Source organism: Dendrobates tinctorius, unplaced genomic scaffold (genome assembly GCF_039654945.1).
Source record: "Dendrobates tinctorius isolate UK_male_01 unplaced genomic scaffold, ASM3965494v1 ptg000178l, whole genome shotgun sequence".
In the NCBI taxonomy this organism is placed as follows: domain Eukaryota; kingdom Metazoa; phylum Chordata; class Amphibia; order Anura; family Dendrobatidae; genus Dendrobates; species Dendrobates tinctorius.
In genome coordinates, this window is record NW_027361845.1 from 4,488,643 (window position 1) to 4,501,186 (window position 12,544).

The window sequence follows — 12,544 nt, forward strand, 5'->3', positions numbered from 1 at the left end:
AACCTTACCAGAATGCACTGCAAAAGGAGGGAAATAGAAAATGAAACTAAAACAGACAATAACTCTGCGGTTAGGACTCTGGTCACTAGATGGAGCCAGAAAACACTGTAAACATCTAACAAGCAGGTAATTATGGATTATGAATTAAATGGCGGAGACAGAACACTCCCCGTCTGGCATCAAATGGATGTCACTATTCTTTTCTCCAAAAAAAACAATAGGACCAGCTCAGTTACTAGTCTGGAGAATGTCTTAAGTTCATTCCCTTTGGCCATCCTCAGTTCGACTTTGCGGACGTAGCCATCCTTACTCGGGAATGTAGCGGTCACTAGACTAAGTGGCCACTGGTTTCGGTGGGCTTGACAGTCTTTCAGAAGGGTGAGTGTTATGATTGGGTCACCGAGGAGGAGAGCAAGACCAAGCTTAAGCCAAAGAAAACCAGAGAGGTTGGTAACTAAGCGGATTGCAGACCCCTGATCCTATCCACACAACTAGCAGTAGCCATGGAGCGTGCCTACGATGATCCTAGATGCCTCGGCACAGCCGGAGAACTAGCTAAGCCTAAAGCAAGAAAGGGGAACCTAAACTGCCCCAGAGCAGACCCCAAAGGAATAGATAGCCCCCAAGCATATATTGTCGGTGAGACAAGATGAAAACACAAATGCAGGTAGGAAAATAGACTGAGCAAACGATGGGGCCCACACTGACTAGACAGGACAGGAAAGGAAAGACACTCTCTGCAATCATGCAAAAAACCCTGCAAAAAAGTCCAACACGTCTGATAGAAAAATACTGAAGTCGCACAACTTCGCCCACTATATCAGCACTCTGGTATATTCTGAAAGCAGAGCAAAAAAAGGCAAATCTAATAAGGGACAAAAACAAACGCACAAGCATTAACATATGGAAGGTGATACAGCACAGCCCCAGTCGGAGCTGGCTGACCCACAAAAAACTGAAATAGACAAAACCAGATCAAAAGGTGAATAATAGCAAAAGAACACTTAGCTGAGCATGCAGGGACTGAGCTGGAAACTAAGACCTCAGGAGGCAGGAAAAATCACCAGCAGGGATAGAGGGAGTCGGCTGTCTTAAATCAAGTCTGAAACCCCAGATCTCCAATCGTCGTCCTCATTATCAGGTGGCAAGCCTCTGTTAATCAGATCAGCTCCATTACCTCCAGTAACCACCAGAGGGAGCCCAGAAAGAGAACTCGCAACCCCTCTGTCAATTTGACCAGCTCCACTACCTTCAGTAGTAACCAGAGGTAGGCCAGAAAGCGAATTCACAATAGACGAGGTCACCAACGCCTAGATTAGGCCTGGTAGATTGCCACTTCATCTGTGGCTGCAGGGTAGACAAGTATTGTTTGCACCACCTGTCCCAGAATGTGTTTGCAAGACTTTGTACCTGTCTCCATTGGTGCTTGTAGAGGTCCTAGCATCGAATCCTTCAGGAGGGACACTGGATAGTCCTGTTTTCTGGGTGAGGAGAGTAGCTGGAGTCAATAACAAGGGTTCCTCGGGGTCGTTAGGGACTGGAACCAAGGGTCTTGCGTTGATTATAGGTGCGGCTTCTTTCATGAAGGTGGTTAGGCTTTCATGGGTAAGTCTCGCTGCTCCTTCCTGAAGAGTGGAGTCAAGGATTCTCCGTACCAGACCAATCATTCGTTCCCAAGATCCACCCATGTGTGAGGAGTGAGGTGGGTTGAATGACCATGTGCAACTTTGGTCACTGAGGAACCTCTCAAGAGTCTTATGATCTAGATTTGAAGGTGTTCTGAATTCCTTTGCTGCACCATAGAAGTTGGTACCTCTGTCTGAACGTATATGTTTGCCATCCATGGTCCTATCAATGAAACGTCTCAAGTGTTAAGTGACTCAATGAGCTCTATGTGGAAGGCTCTGATTGACAGACAGGTAAACATGACAGCCCAACGTTTACTGTTGGCTTGTCCGCCTCTCGTGTGACGAGTAAGAACTGAAAAAGGCCCAAACACATCATGACCAATGCTGGTAAAAGGAGAGTCTGGGCTGAATCTATCTTCTGGTAGGTCAGCCATCTTTTGGGTCTGAGTCAAACCACAAAGCTTACGGCGTGTAATGCATTTGTAGATGACACTACTGATGAGTTTCTTTGCACCGACAATCCACAGGCCAGCAGTTCTGATGGCTCCTTCTGTGAATAGTCTTCCTTGGTGTTTGACCAGATTGTGGTAGTGTTGTACGATTAAGTAGGCAACATGACATTTTCCGGGAATAATAAGAGAGAATTTCTCCTCAAACTCCATTTTAGCTTCTTTGAGTCGGCCTCCTACTCTTAGCAGTTCGTTGTTGTCGATGAATGGGTCGAGTTTTCTCAATGCGCCGCTTGCTGGTATTGGAGCTTTGTTAATGAGTAGTGTTGAGCGATACCACCTGATCCTGATTAATATCGGATCGGAATGGATCGGCTGATCTAAAAAAAGTATTGGGTATTGCCGATTCCGATCCCGGAAGTCCCATTCAAGTCAATGGAACAGAAATATCAGAATTAAAAAAAAACCCTTTCTTTCCCTGTCGGTTAATTCTACATGAAGAAAAACAACTAATAATAATGTAGAATGTATTGTGGGAGGTGTAGGAGACATTAAAGCCATAGAGCTTTAGCCCAATCAAATGGAATAACAGTAATTTTTTTTTTTTAAAGACGTTCGTAGTTACAAAGATATTGACTATGTTAAAGTCTTTAATATTTTGTCAGATATGCATGTTTCACTACTTCCATGCTCTTCACCTTCTTTTTTACTTCTCCCACACTTTCTCCTTTATCATCCTCAGCAGCATCTTTTTCATCAACTTCTTCTTCACCTTATTCATCTTCTTCTTCTTCTTCTTCACCTTCTTCCTATTTTTTTTACATTCTTCATATTCTTCTTCTTCAACTATTATTCTTCTTCTTATTCTACTTCTTCATCATATCCTTATTTGTCAGGCATTCCTGTAGTTGTAATTTATAAAAGTTTGAAGATTACACCTTACGTTCAGTCTGTCACAAAAGATTTACAACAGGATTTGTCCGCGTTCAGTTGTGCCTGCAGCAGCAGGCCTTTTCCAGGGGCACCACGAGGAGGAACGGACTCACCCCCATACACTGCTTAGTCTTCTTCTGCTTATAAATTAGATAATATCATTTGCTCAGATTTTTAGTCTTATGCTTAATGTTCTTCTGCTTTTGGTTTTTATGCTTCTTGTTCTTCTGTCTCTTGTTGTTCTGCATCTTGGTGGTTGTCTTCATGTTCTTTGTCCTCTTGGTCATCTTCTTCAGGGTTATCTTTTAAGTATTCTTCTGTGTGGTCTTCAGGGTCGTCGTCTTCAGGGTCATTGTCAGGGAGATCCAGAGTGAGAATCAAAAACCATTTCCACAAGCTTGAACTTGGAAAAGTAGCAGAAGGTACAAGAAGGATGAGGAACTGCCGAGAACCAGCTGATGGTGCAGGAACACGATTACTAAGCAGGAGGTACCTGTGCTACAAAGCACTACCAAGGACCAGCAGACGTTGCTGGAACTCGGATACCAAGAAGGAGGCACCTAGGCCAAAGGCTCTGCCGAGAACCAGCTGACGGTGCTGGAACCCGGATGGGTAGCAGAAGGAACAATAGCAAATGGAACTAGCGAGGACCAGCTGACGGTGCTGGAACCCGGAGGGGCAGCAGAAGGAACAAGAGCCAATGGCACAACTGTGGACCAGCTGACGGTGCAGGAACACGGTTACTAAGCAGGAGGTACCTGTGCTACAAAGCACTACCAAGGACCAGCAGATGTTGCTGGAACTCGGACACCAAGAAGGAGGCACCTAGGCCAAAGGCACTGCCGAGAACCAGCTGACGGTGCTGGAACCCGGATGGGTAGCAGAAGGTACCCAGGAAAAAAACAAAGTTGCAAGGCCGTGAGCCGGCCGCAGTTACCGAAACCCACAGTCCTACAGGGGGTGCTTGTCCTATTGGCACTACGGAACCAGCCTTTATTACCAGAACCCGCAGCCCACATAGGAAGCACCGAAACTGCAGGCACCATAGACTCGGCTAACCCGACCGCAACATGACAGGACAACGTATTGGTGGCAAAGTGACGTTGACACTACCCGGAAAAAGCAGGCGCGCTGGAACCAGGCTGGGCAGGAGGGAGTACCCGTGCCAAAGCCACTTCTGAGCAGCAACTGGCGATGTTGCAGCCCAGGATCAATCACGGAGCAGGCTGAGGCATACTTGGAGCAAGTTTTACATCGGTTGTACACTACAACTGATTGTAACCGTGCTCCACTTAGGCCTCTGGCTCTACTGTCTCTAGTATTTCCCCTGGCCTCCAACCCCGCAAGTTGCTGCTCTGAAGTGGCGTCTGCCCAATCCACTCTTGTTCCTGGATTACAGGGGCTCAGTCACGTCAGTGGATCCCCTGATGTGTGTCCGGCAAGGTTTCCTGCTCAGTCCTCATTCACACTACTAGTAATGGGAATGTGGACAGAGCAGAAGACATTGCCGGACACACATCAGGGGATCCACTGACGTGACAGAGCCCCTGTAACCCAGGAACAAGTGTGGATTGTGCAGACGCCACTTCAGAGCAGCAACTGGCAGGGATGGAGGCCAGAGAAAATACTAGAGACCGTAGAGCCAGAGGCCTAAGTGGAGCATGGTTAAAAATCAGTAGTAGTGTGACTGTGTAGGCAGCAGGAGACCTTGCCATCCGCACAGCAGGGGAACGGCTGGCGTTACTGAACCCCACTGACACCGGAGCGAGTGTTTCTATCTGTGCGGACGGCACTTCCAAGCTACAACTGGCTGTGTTGGAGCCCAGGATGAAGCATGCAGCAGGCGGAGGCCAACTTGCAGCTGGTTTTATAGAGGTTGTAGACTACTACTGATTGTAACCTTGCTCCACTATGGCCTCCGGCTCCACTGTCTCTAGTATTTCCCCTGGCCTCCAACCACGCAAGTTGCTGCTCTGAAGTGGTGTCTGCACAATCCACACTTGTTCCTGGGTTACAGGGGCTCAGTCACATCAGTTGATCCCCTGATGTGTGTCTGGCAAGGTTTCCTGCTCAGTCCTCATTCACACTTCTAGTAATGTGAATGTGGACAGAGCAGGAGACCTTGCCGGACACACATCAGGGGATCAACTGACGTGACTGAGCCCCAGTAACTCAGGAACAAGTGTGGATTGTGCAGACGCCACTTCAGAGCAGCAACTGGCGGGGTTGGAGGCCAGGGGAAAAACTAGAGACAGTGGAGCCAGAGGCCTAAGTGGAGCATGGTTAAAAATCAGTAGGAGTTTGAATGTGGATGGAGCATTAGACATTGCCGTCTACACAGCAGGGGAACAGCTGGCGTTTCTGAACCCCACTAACACAGGAGCTAGTGTGCTGTTCTCTGGGAAGACGACACTTCTGAACACCAACTGGCGTTGTTGGAGCCCAGGTTGAGGCATGGAGCAGGCTGAGGCCTGATGTTTTGGGCCTGTGGAGTCAGCAGGAGACATTGCCGTCTACACAGCAGGGGAACAGCTGGCGTTTCTGAACCCCACTAACACAGGAGCTAGTGTGTTGTTCTCTGGGAAGACGACACTTCTGAACACCAACTGGCATTGTTGGAGCCCAGGATGAGGCATGCAGCAGGCGGAGGCCAACTTGCAGCTGGTTTTGTAGAGGTTGTAGACTACTACTGATTGCTCCACTTAGGCCTGTGGCTCCACTGTCTCTAGTATTTCCCCTGTCCTCCAACCCCGCCAGTTACAGCTCTGAAGTGGCGTCAGCACAATCCACACTTGTTCCTGGGTTACAGGGGCTCTGTCACGTCAGTGGATCCCCTGATGTGTGTCCGGCAAGGTCTCCTGCTCTGTCCACATTCCCACTGCTAGTAATGGGAATGTGGACAGAGCAGGAGACCTTGCCGGACACACATCAGGGGATCAACTGACGTGACTGAGCCCCAGTAACTCAGGAACAAGTGTGGATTGTGCAGACGCCACTTCGGAGCAGCAACTGGCGGGGTTGGAGGCCAGGGGAAATACTAGAGACAGTGGAGCCAGAGGCCTAAGTGGAGCAAGGTTAAAAATCAGTAGGAGTTTGAATGTGGATGGAGCAGGAGACTTTGCCGTCCACACAGCAGGGGAGCAACTGGCGTTACTGAACCCCACTAACACAGGAGCTAGTGTGTTTTTCTCTGTGCAGATGACACATCTGAGCGACAACTGGCTGTGTTGAAGCCCAGGGATTATAGTTCAGGTGGTAGAAACATGAACACAACAGGAGACCTGGATACAGTTGCTAACCAATTATTTAGTCGGGAAGAGGACTGGCAAATTCTGGAGAGATCCAGGCCTTGTTCATTTTCAGAAAAGTAAGCCGGTCGACGTTATCGGAAGATAGTCACGTGCGACGGTCTGTTAGTACACCACCTGTGGCACTAAAGATGGGTTCCGATAATACACTGGCAGCAGGGCAAGCCAGCACCTCCAATGCATACTGGCTAAGCTCTGGCCATGAATCCAGCTTAGAGACCCAAAACTTGAAGGGGGAAGAGCCATCTGGGAGTACACTCACAGGGCAAGACATGTAGTCTGTCACCATCTGACGGAAACGTTGCCTCCTGCTGACTGGAGCCGTCTGTGATGGTGTAGACAATTGTGGCGGACACACAAAACTTTGCCACATTTGGGCCATAGTGGTCTTACCTTGTGCTGAGGCGCTGCCTCTGCTGCCTCTTTGTGCCGAGTTTCCTCCACTGCCTCGACGCACAGAGCTGCTTTGTAAAGCACTAGCACCAATGCTGTCGGGTGGAATGGAAAACATGGACTGCAACAGTGTGTCTTGGTACTCCCGCAGTTTACGCTCCCGGGTCAACGGTGGTATGAGGCTTTGTAAGTTATCCCGGTAGCGAGGATCTAGGAAGGTGTACACCCAATAATCAGCCGTGTAGAGAATGTGGGCACTGCAGCATGAAATCAACCATGTGCTGCAGACTCCCAACTGCCAAAGAACCGCTGTCCCCTGCTTGAGGCGTGATCTCTGCCTGCTCTGCATCACCCCACCCTCGCTGTACATACTGACTAGAGCTTTGTGTTTTTTGAAGCAGGCAGATAAGGGGGACAGTCATGCTGACTAGTGCATCATCTGCACTCGCCATCCGCGTGGAATCATCGAAGGCACACAAAATGAGGCAGATGTCCTTCATAGAGGCCCACTCAGTGGTGCTGAAGTGTGACCGGCGCACAGTGCGACTTGTTTGCGCCTGATGCAGCTGGTACTCCATGATTGCTGCTCACACTACCGCTCCAACATATGTAACGTAGAATTCCACCTGGTGGGTAGGTCACATATTATGCGATGTTCCGGAAGGCGTAATCGGCGCTGCAGAGCAGCAAGGCGTGATCTTGCCGTGCTGGAACGCCGCAAGTTAGCGCACTGTATGCGGACCTTGTGCAGCAGTGCATCAAGATCCGGATAGTCCCTCAGAAAGCTCTGCACGACCAAGTTCAGCACATGTGCCAGACATGGGATGTGAGTGAGGTTGCCTAGGCCAAGAGCTGCCACCAGATTTCGGCCATTGTCACACACTACCAAGCCCGGCTGGAGATTCGCTGGCACAAACCACATGTCGCTCTCCTGCTTGATGGCATTCCAGGGCTCCTGCGCTGTGTGGCTTAGATTCCCCAAAGAAATTAATTTCAGTACGGCCTGTTGACGTTTGGCCACGGCTGTGCTCATATCGGTTGAAACAGGCTCCTGCTGCGCTGTTTCTGAGGAACTTGAGTAGGAGGAGGAGTCTATGTGTACAGACTGGATTCCTGCAATCCGTGGAGTTGGCAGAACACGTACAGCGCCACTCTCCAGATCTGTACCAGGCTCCACAACATTGACCCAATGAGCAGTGAGGGAAAGGTATCGTCCCTGTCCATGGTTACTTGTCCACGCATCGGTGGTCAGGTGGACCTTGCTACTGATGGCATTTAGTAGTGCATGTTGTATTTTTCCGTCCACATGTTTTTGCAGGGCAGTGACGGCTCGCCTGCTGAAATAAAAGCGGCTGGGCACGGTGTATTGTGGGACTGCCAATGTCATGAAGTCCCGGAAGGTGTCAGTCTCCACCAGCCTGAATGAGAGCATTTCAAGTACCAGTAGTTTGGCAATGCCAGCATTCAGAGCCTGTGCTCGGGGATGGTTTGCCGAGTAAGGCTGCCTTTTATCCCATGCCTGTGCTACCGATGGCTGTCGAGTGGCCTGGGAGTGTGAGGATGACTGGGAACGTGGTGCTGTGGGTGGAGTGTCACTGGGTCTCCCGACAACAGTGCCAGAGGTTCTTCCTTGGCGATCCTGTGAGGAAGCCGAACCAGCTGTGTGTGAGCGGGAGGAAGAGGCCCCAACACGAGCTGAAGAGGTGGCAGGTGGTGCTGTACGTTGGCCTACGTCTTCAGTGTGTCTGTGTAACTCCACCTCGTGCTTGGTCCGCACATGTTTCCACATATTAGTGGTATTGAGGTTGCTGACATTTTTCCTTCTTTTGACTCTCTGATGACACAGCTTGCATTTGACAAAGCAAATGTCATCTGCAACAGTGTCAAAAAAGGACCATGCACTGCAAGTCTTGGGAGCACCCGTTTTGCCTTTTGAAAGAGGAATGCTCCTAACGGGTGCCGAAGTGGAGGCTACAGGCAACCAAGTCTGTCCCCTCCCTCTCCCTCCTGTTTTGGCCATTCGGGGAATCTCTTCCTCAGAGCTGCTCCCACCACCTTCCTGTTCCTCACGCTATGATGGGTCAAGGACCTCATCATCTACACTCCCCTCTTCAAACACCTGCTTCTCCTGGGTTGTCTCGCCAACACCGTACGCACCAGAAAGTGGCACCTGTGTCTCGTCATCATCTGATGCGCACTGAGGTGTGCTGAGCATAGGCACTGGCCCACCCGCCTCTTCAGATTCAGAGGGACAAGGAAGTAGCGCTTCACTGCATACTCCCTCTTCTTCACATTCTGGAATGCTGCTTGGCTGGCCCCCTCTTTCCAAGCCAACAGATTCAGAGAACAGAAGTAGAGACTGTGATGGCTCCTGTCCAGGGCTCTCTGACTGCCTGGGCACTTTGGCAGGTGGTGAAGAGACAGATGGTTGCTCTTCGGTGCTCTGGCCCTGAGAGGATGTGGAAGTCATTGAAGTCGATGCGTTAGCTGCCATCCATCCTACAGCGGCTTCAATTTGTTCCTCCCGCAGCAGTGGGGTACGGCGAGGTCCTACAAAGCTGCGCATAAAGGACTGTTGCCTGCTAAAACTGGGGGCTGCTGACTCACTGGTGCCCGCAGCAGGCACAGAATCCCCACGTCCTCTCCCTGCAGAATCCCCACGTCCTCTCCCTGCAGAATCCCCACGCTCACGTGCCTTACTCCCTGCCTTCTTCATCTTGCTAGACTGATAAAGATAGGCAGAAAAGTACAAAGGGGGGGCTTGGTGTGCTTATTCCTCAATAGCTGGTTACAGGTAGAAGAAACACTAATTTTATGAAGTGTGTGTGTGGACTACACTTTAATAGGAGCTAATGTGGCCTACACAACTTTCAAATGTAGTGTTTGGTGAACTTTATTGTTTTTTGTTGTGAAAAAAAACTAAAAGGATGTGACCAAAGATTTGAAAGTGATAGTATCACCAACTTTTTGGAGCTATTACAATGCAGGCAGGTAACCTATAATGCAAAAGATGAGGCTCCAAAAAAATTGGGTAATACTAATCTGGCTGCAGATGAAGGGCACAAGCCAGAAAAAAGGCTCCTCTATCTACTCCTATATAGTGTTTGCAACCAACCAATGTAGATGGATAGGGATGGATGCACACTAATAGGAGAAGAAAAAATGAGCTGCAATAAAAGAAAAATATGTGTGAGGCAGTGACGCACTCTGTGCGGCCTACAACCAGACGTAGCTGCAGGACACACTAATCAGCGTGAGCTGCACTCACACACAGTCAGAGACCTCTCAGACAGCCGTGAACAGTGCAGCTAAGTGGGCACTAGCACTGAAAGGCTGCAGAAAGGCTCCGCTGTGTACTCCTAGAGTGTTTGCAACCACCGTATATGGATACGGATGGAAGCACACTAGATATAATTTTTTAAAAATAAGCAGCTCAAAAAGAAAAATATGTATGAGGCAGCAGTGAGGCACGCTGGGCTGCCTACAACCAGCCGTGGCTGCAGGACCCACTCCACAGCGTGAGCTGCACTCACACAGCCCTTGCAGACAGCTGTGAACACTGCTGCTAGGGAAAAGAAAACCACCACTGTAGCTTATGTAGCCTGGTTAAAGCACAATATGTTTGGTAGAATCGCTATTTCTAACTGTCCCTCACAGTCTTCAACAGCAGCCTGTCCCTAACTGAATTCACAGCAGAGTGACCAGAAATGGCGGCGGCGGCTTTTATAGTGCATCATGACATCATTTCAGCAGCCAATCACAGCCATGCCAATAGTTAACATGCCTAACAAGATGTGCCCACACTTCTGAGGATTCCCATTGGCTGAATCAAAGTGAGCGGGCTCATAGCATTATGGGAACTTCCGGTATCCGATATGAAAAAAGTATCAGAAATCAGTATCGGAATTCCGATACAGCTAATATCGGCCGATACCGGATACTTGCGATATAGGAATGCTCAACACTATTAATGAGACATTGGATTTCCACAGAGTAGGTTTCTCTCTGAACAGTGGAGATGATGAGGTTTCTGGAAGATTCCAAGTCGGAAGCAACATACGTGTTTTTACAGAGATGTCAACCTTTACATTTTTCTGTGTCACAAGCTCTGGTGATCTTGAATGAGCGAGCTATATGAGTCAGGCATGTAATGGCTAGAGTAAGTGACTTCCAACTTGAAAATTTGTCAAATCTGTGGGATCCAAGCTGGATAGCAGAAGTCATTGTAAACAGACACCCGAGGGCGGAATTCAGCATCTGAGTCCTCTTCTACTAGTTCAAAGGTGTCTGGACAACGTTCCTCAGTGTACAATAATTTTGGTCCTGAAAGCCATGTTGTGCTCCCTAGTTGACTTGCGTCAATTGCTCTAGTTATGTTATCTACAGGATTTTGGTCCGTGGGAATGTAATGCCACTGTTTTGGATGAACTGACCTCCTAATTCGTAGCACTCTGTTGTTGACATAAATGTAAAATCGTCCAGTTTCATTGTGGATGTATTCCAGGACTACTTTGCTGTCTAAGTAGAACTTGGCTTGTGTCAGGTCGATATCCATCTCGAATGCGGTGAACTCTGCTAACTCGACAGCTAAGACTGCAGCACAAAGCTCTAACCTTGGTATAGTGTGCTCTGGTTGTGGAGCAAGTTTGGCCTTCCCCATAACGAATCCGATGTGGCGCTGACATTTGGAGTCTACAGTTTTGAGATAGGCAACAGCAGCAATTGCTTTGACAGAAGCATCTGCAAATACATACAGTCTTTGGCTTTGTATTTCTGTAGACGGCACAGGGGTGTATGGTCTTAGAACATTCAGGTTGGAGAGGGCTGCTAAAGAGTTCTTCCATACTTCCCACTGGGTTCTCTTATCAGGTGGAAGAGGTGCATCCCAGTCAGATGTTTCCTTAGTTAAGTCTCTTAGTAAGACTTTTGTCATGATCCAGGATGGGGTTTCGCTTTGGCCCGTACTGGTCAGACAGGGGGTTAATTGTTTCTGCCTCTCTCTGGCAGAGGGCGGCTATTTAATGCTCACTGGTCCTAGGTCCGGTGTCAGTTATACTCCTGCCCTCGGCTGAGTTAGTTGACCTCTTGTGTACGTGTGCCTTGTGCCTGATAACTTGTTGCTTGTTTGGTTTTGATCCAGTTCCGTCCCTGTTACGAGTTCTGCCTGTCCCTCTTGTACCGCACCGCCCTCTCATGTATGACTCTCTGCTTGTGACTTGACTATTCTCTGCTCGTCCCTTTGGTACCGCACCGCCCTCTCGTGTATGACCTCTGCTTGTCTGACCTGCGTTTTCCTCTCCTCTACTACAGTATTCCTGCAGTAGGTACATTACAGCATCTGCAGTAGTAGGATGCTAAGCCCCGACCCCTGCAGTCACATGATCGTAGGTCCTGGTACTCCTTACTATTTTCCGTGCCTCAGGTCCTGTCTGCTTAAACCTTCACTACCGTATTGGGCCCCGTGCTCTCCCGCAGTGTGGGTAAGTCACCCTGCTCAGCTGTGGCAGTTACTGACGATGACAGGATCCTAACAGCTTTGCCTTGTATATTGACAGGAGCTGCAAACCCCAGGGGATCGTACAGACTATTGATGGTACACAGGACACCTCTGCGTGTGAAAGGCTTTTCTTCCTGGCTGAGCTGAAAGGTAAAAGTGTCTGACTGTAGATTCCAGAGAAGCCCGAGGCTGCGTTGCATTGGTATGGGGTCTGACCCCAGGTCCAGTTCTCTGAGACCGTTACACAAGTCTTGTGAAGGGAATGCTTTCACGAGTTCTTGGCTGTTTGAGGCTATTTTGTGAAGCCTGAGGTTAGAGCAAGCAAGCATCTCTTGG

The 12,544-nt window shown here is 49.1% G+C and overlaps 1 long non-coding RNA gene across 1 annotated transcript in view; it reads left to right on the plus strand.

Annotated features, from left to right (window-relative positions):
• Nucleotides 1–12,544, plus strand: part of LOC141054355 (uncharacterized) — a 29,620-nt gene that overhangs the window by 10,531 nt on the left and 6,545 nt on the right. The window contains exon 2 of the long non-coding RNA XR_012221411.1: nucleotides 12,267–12,358. This is a non-coding gene — a long non-coding RNA (uncharacterized lncRNA). The remainder of the gene's footprint in view (nucleotides 1–12,266; nucleotides 12,359–12,544) is intronic.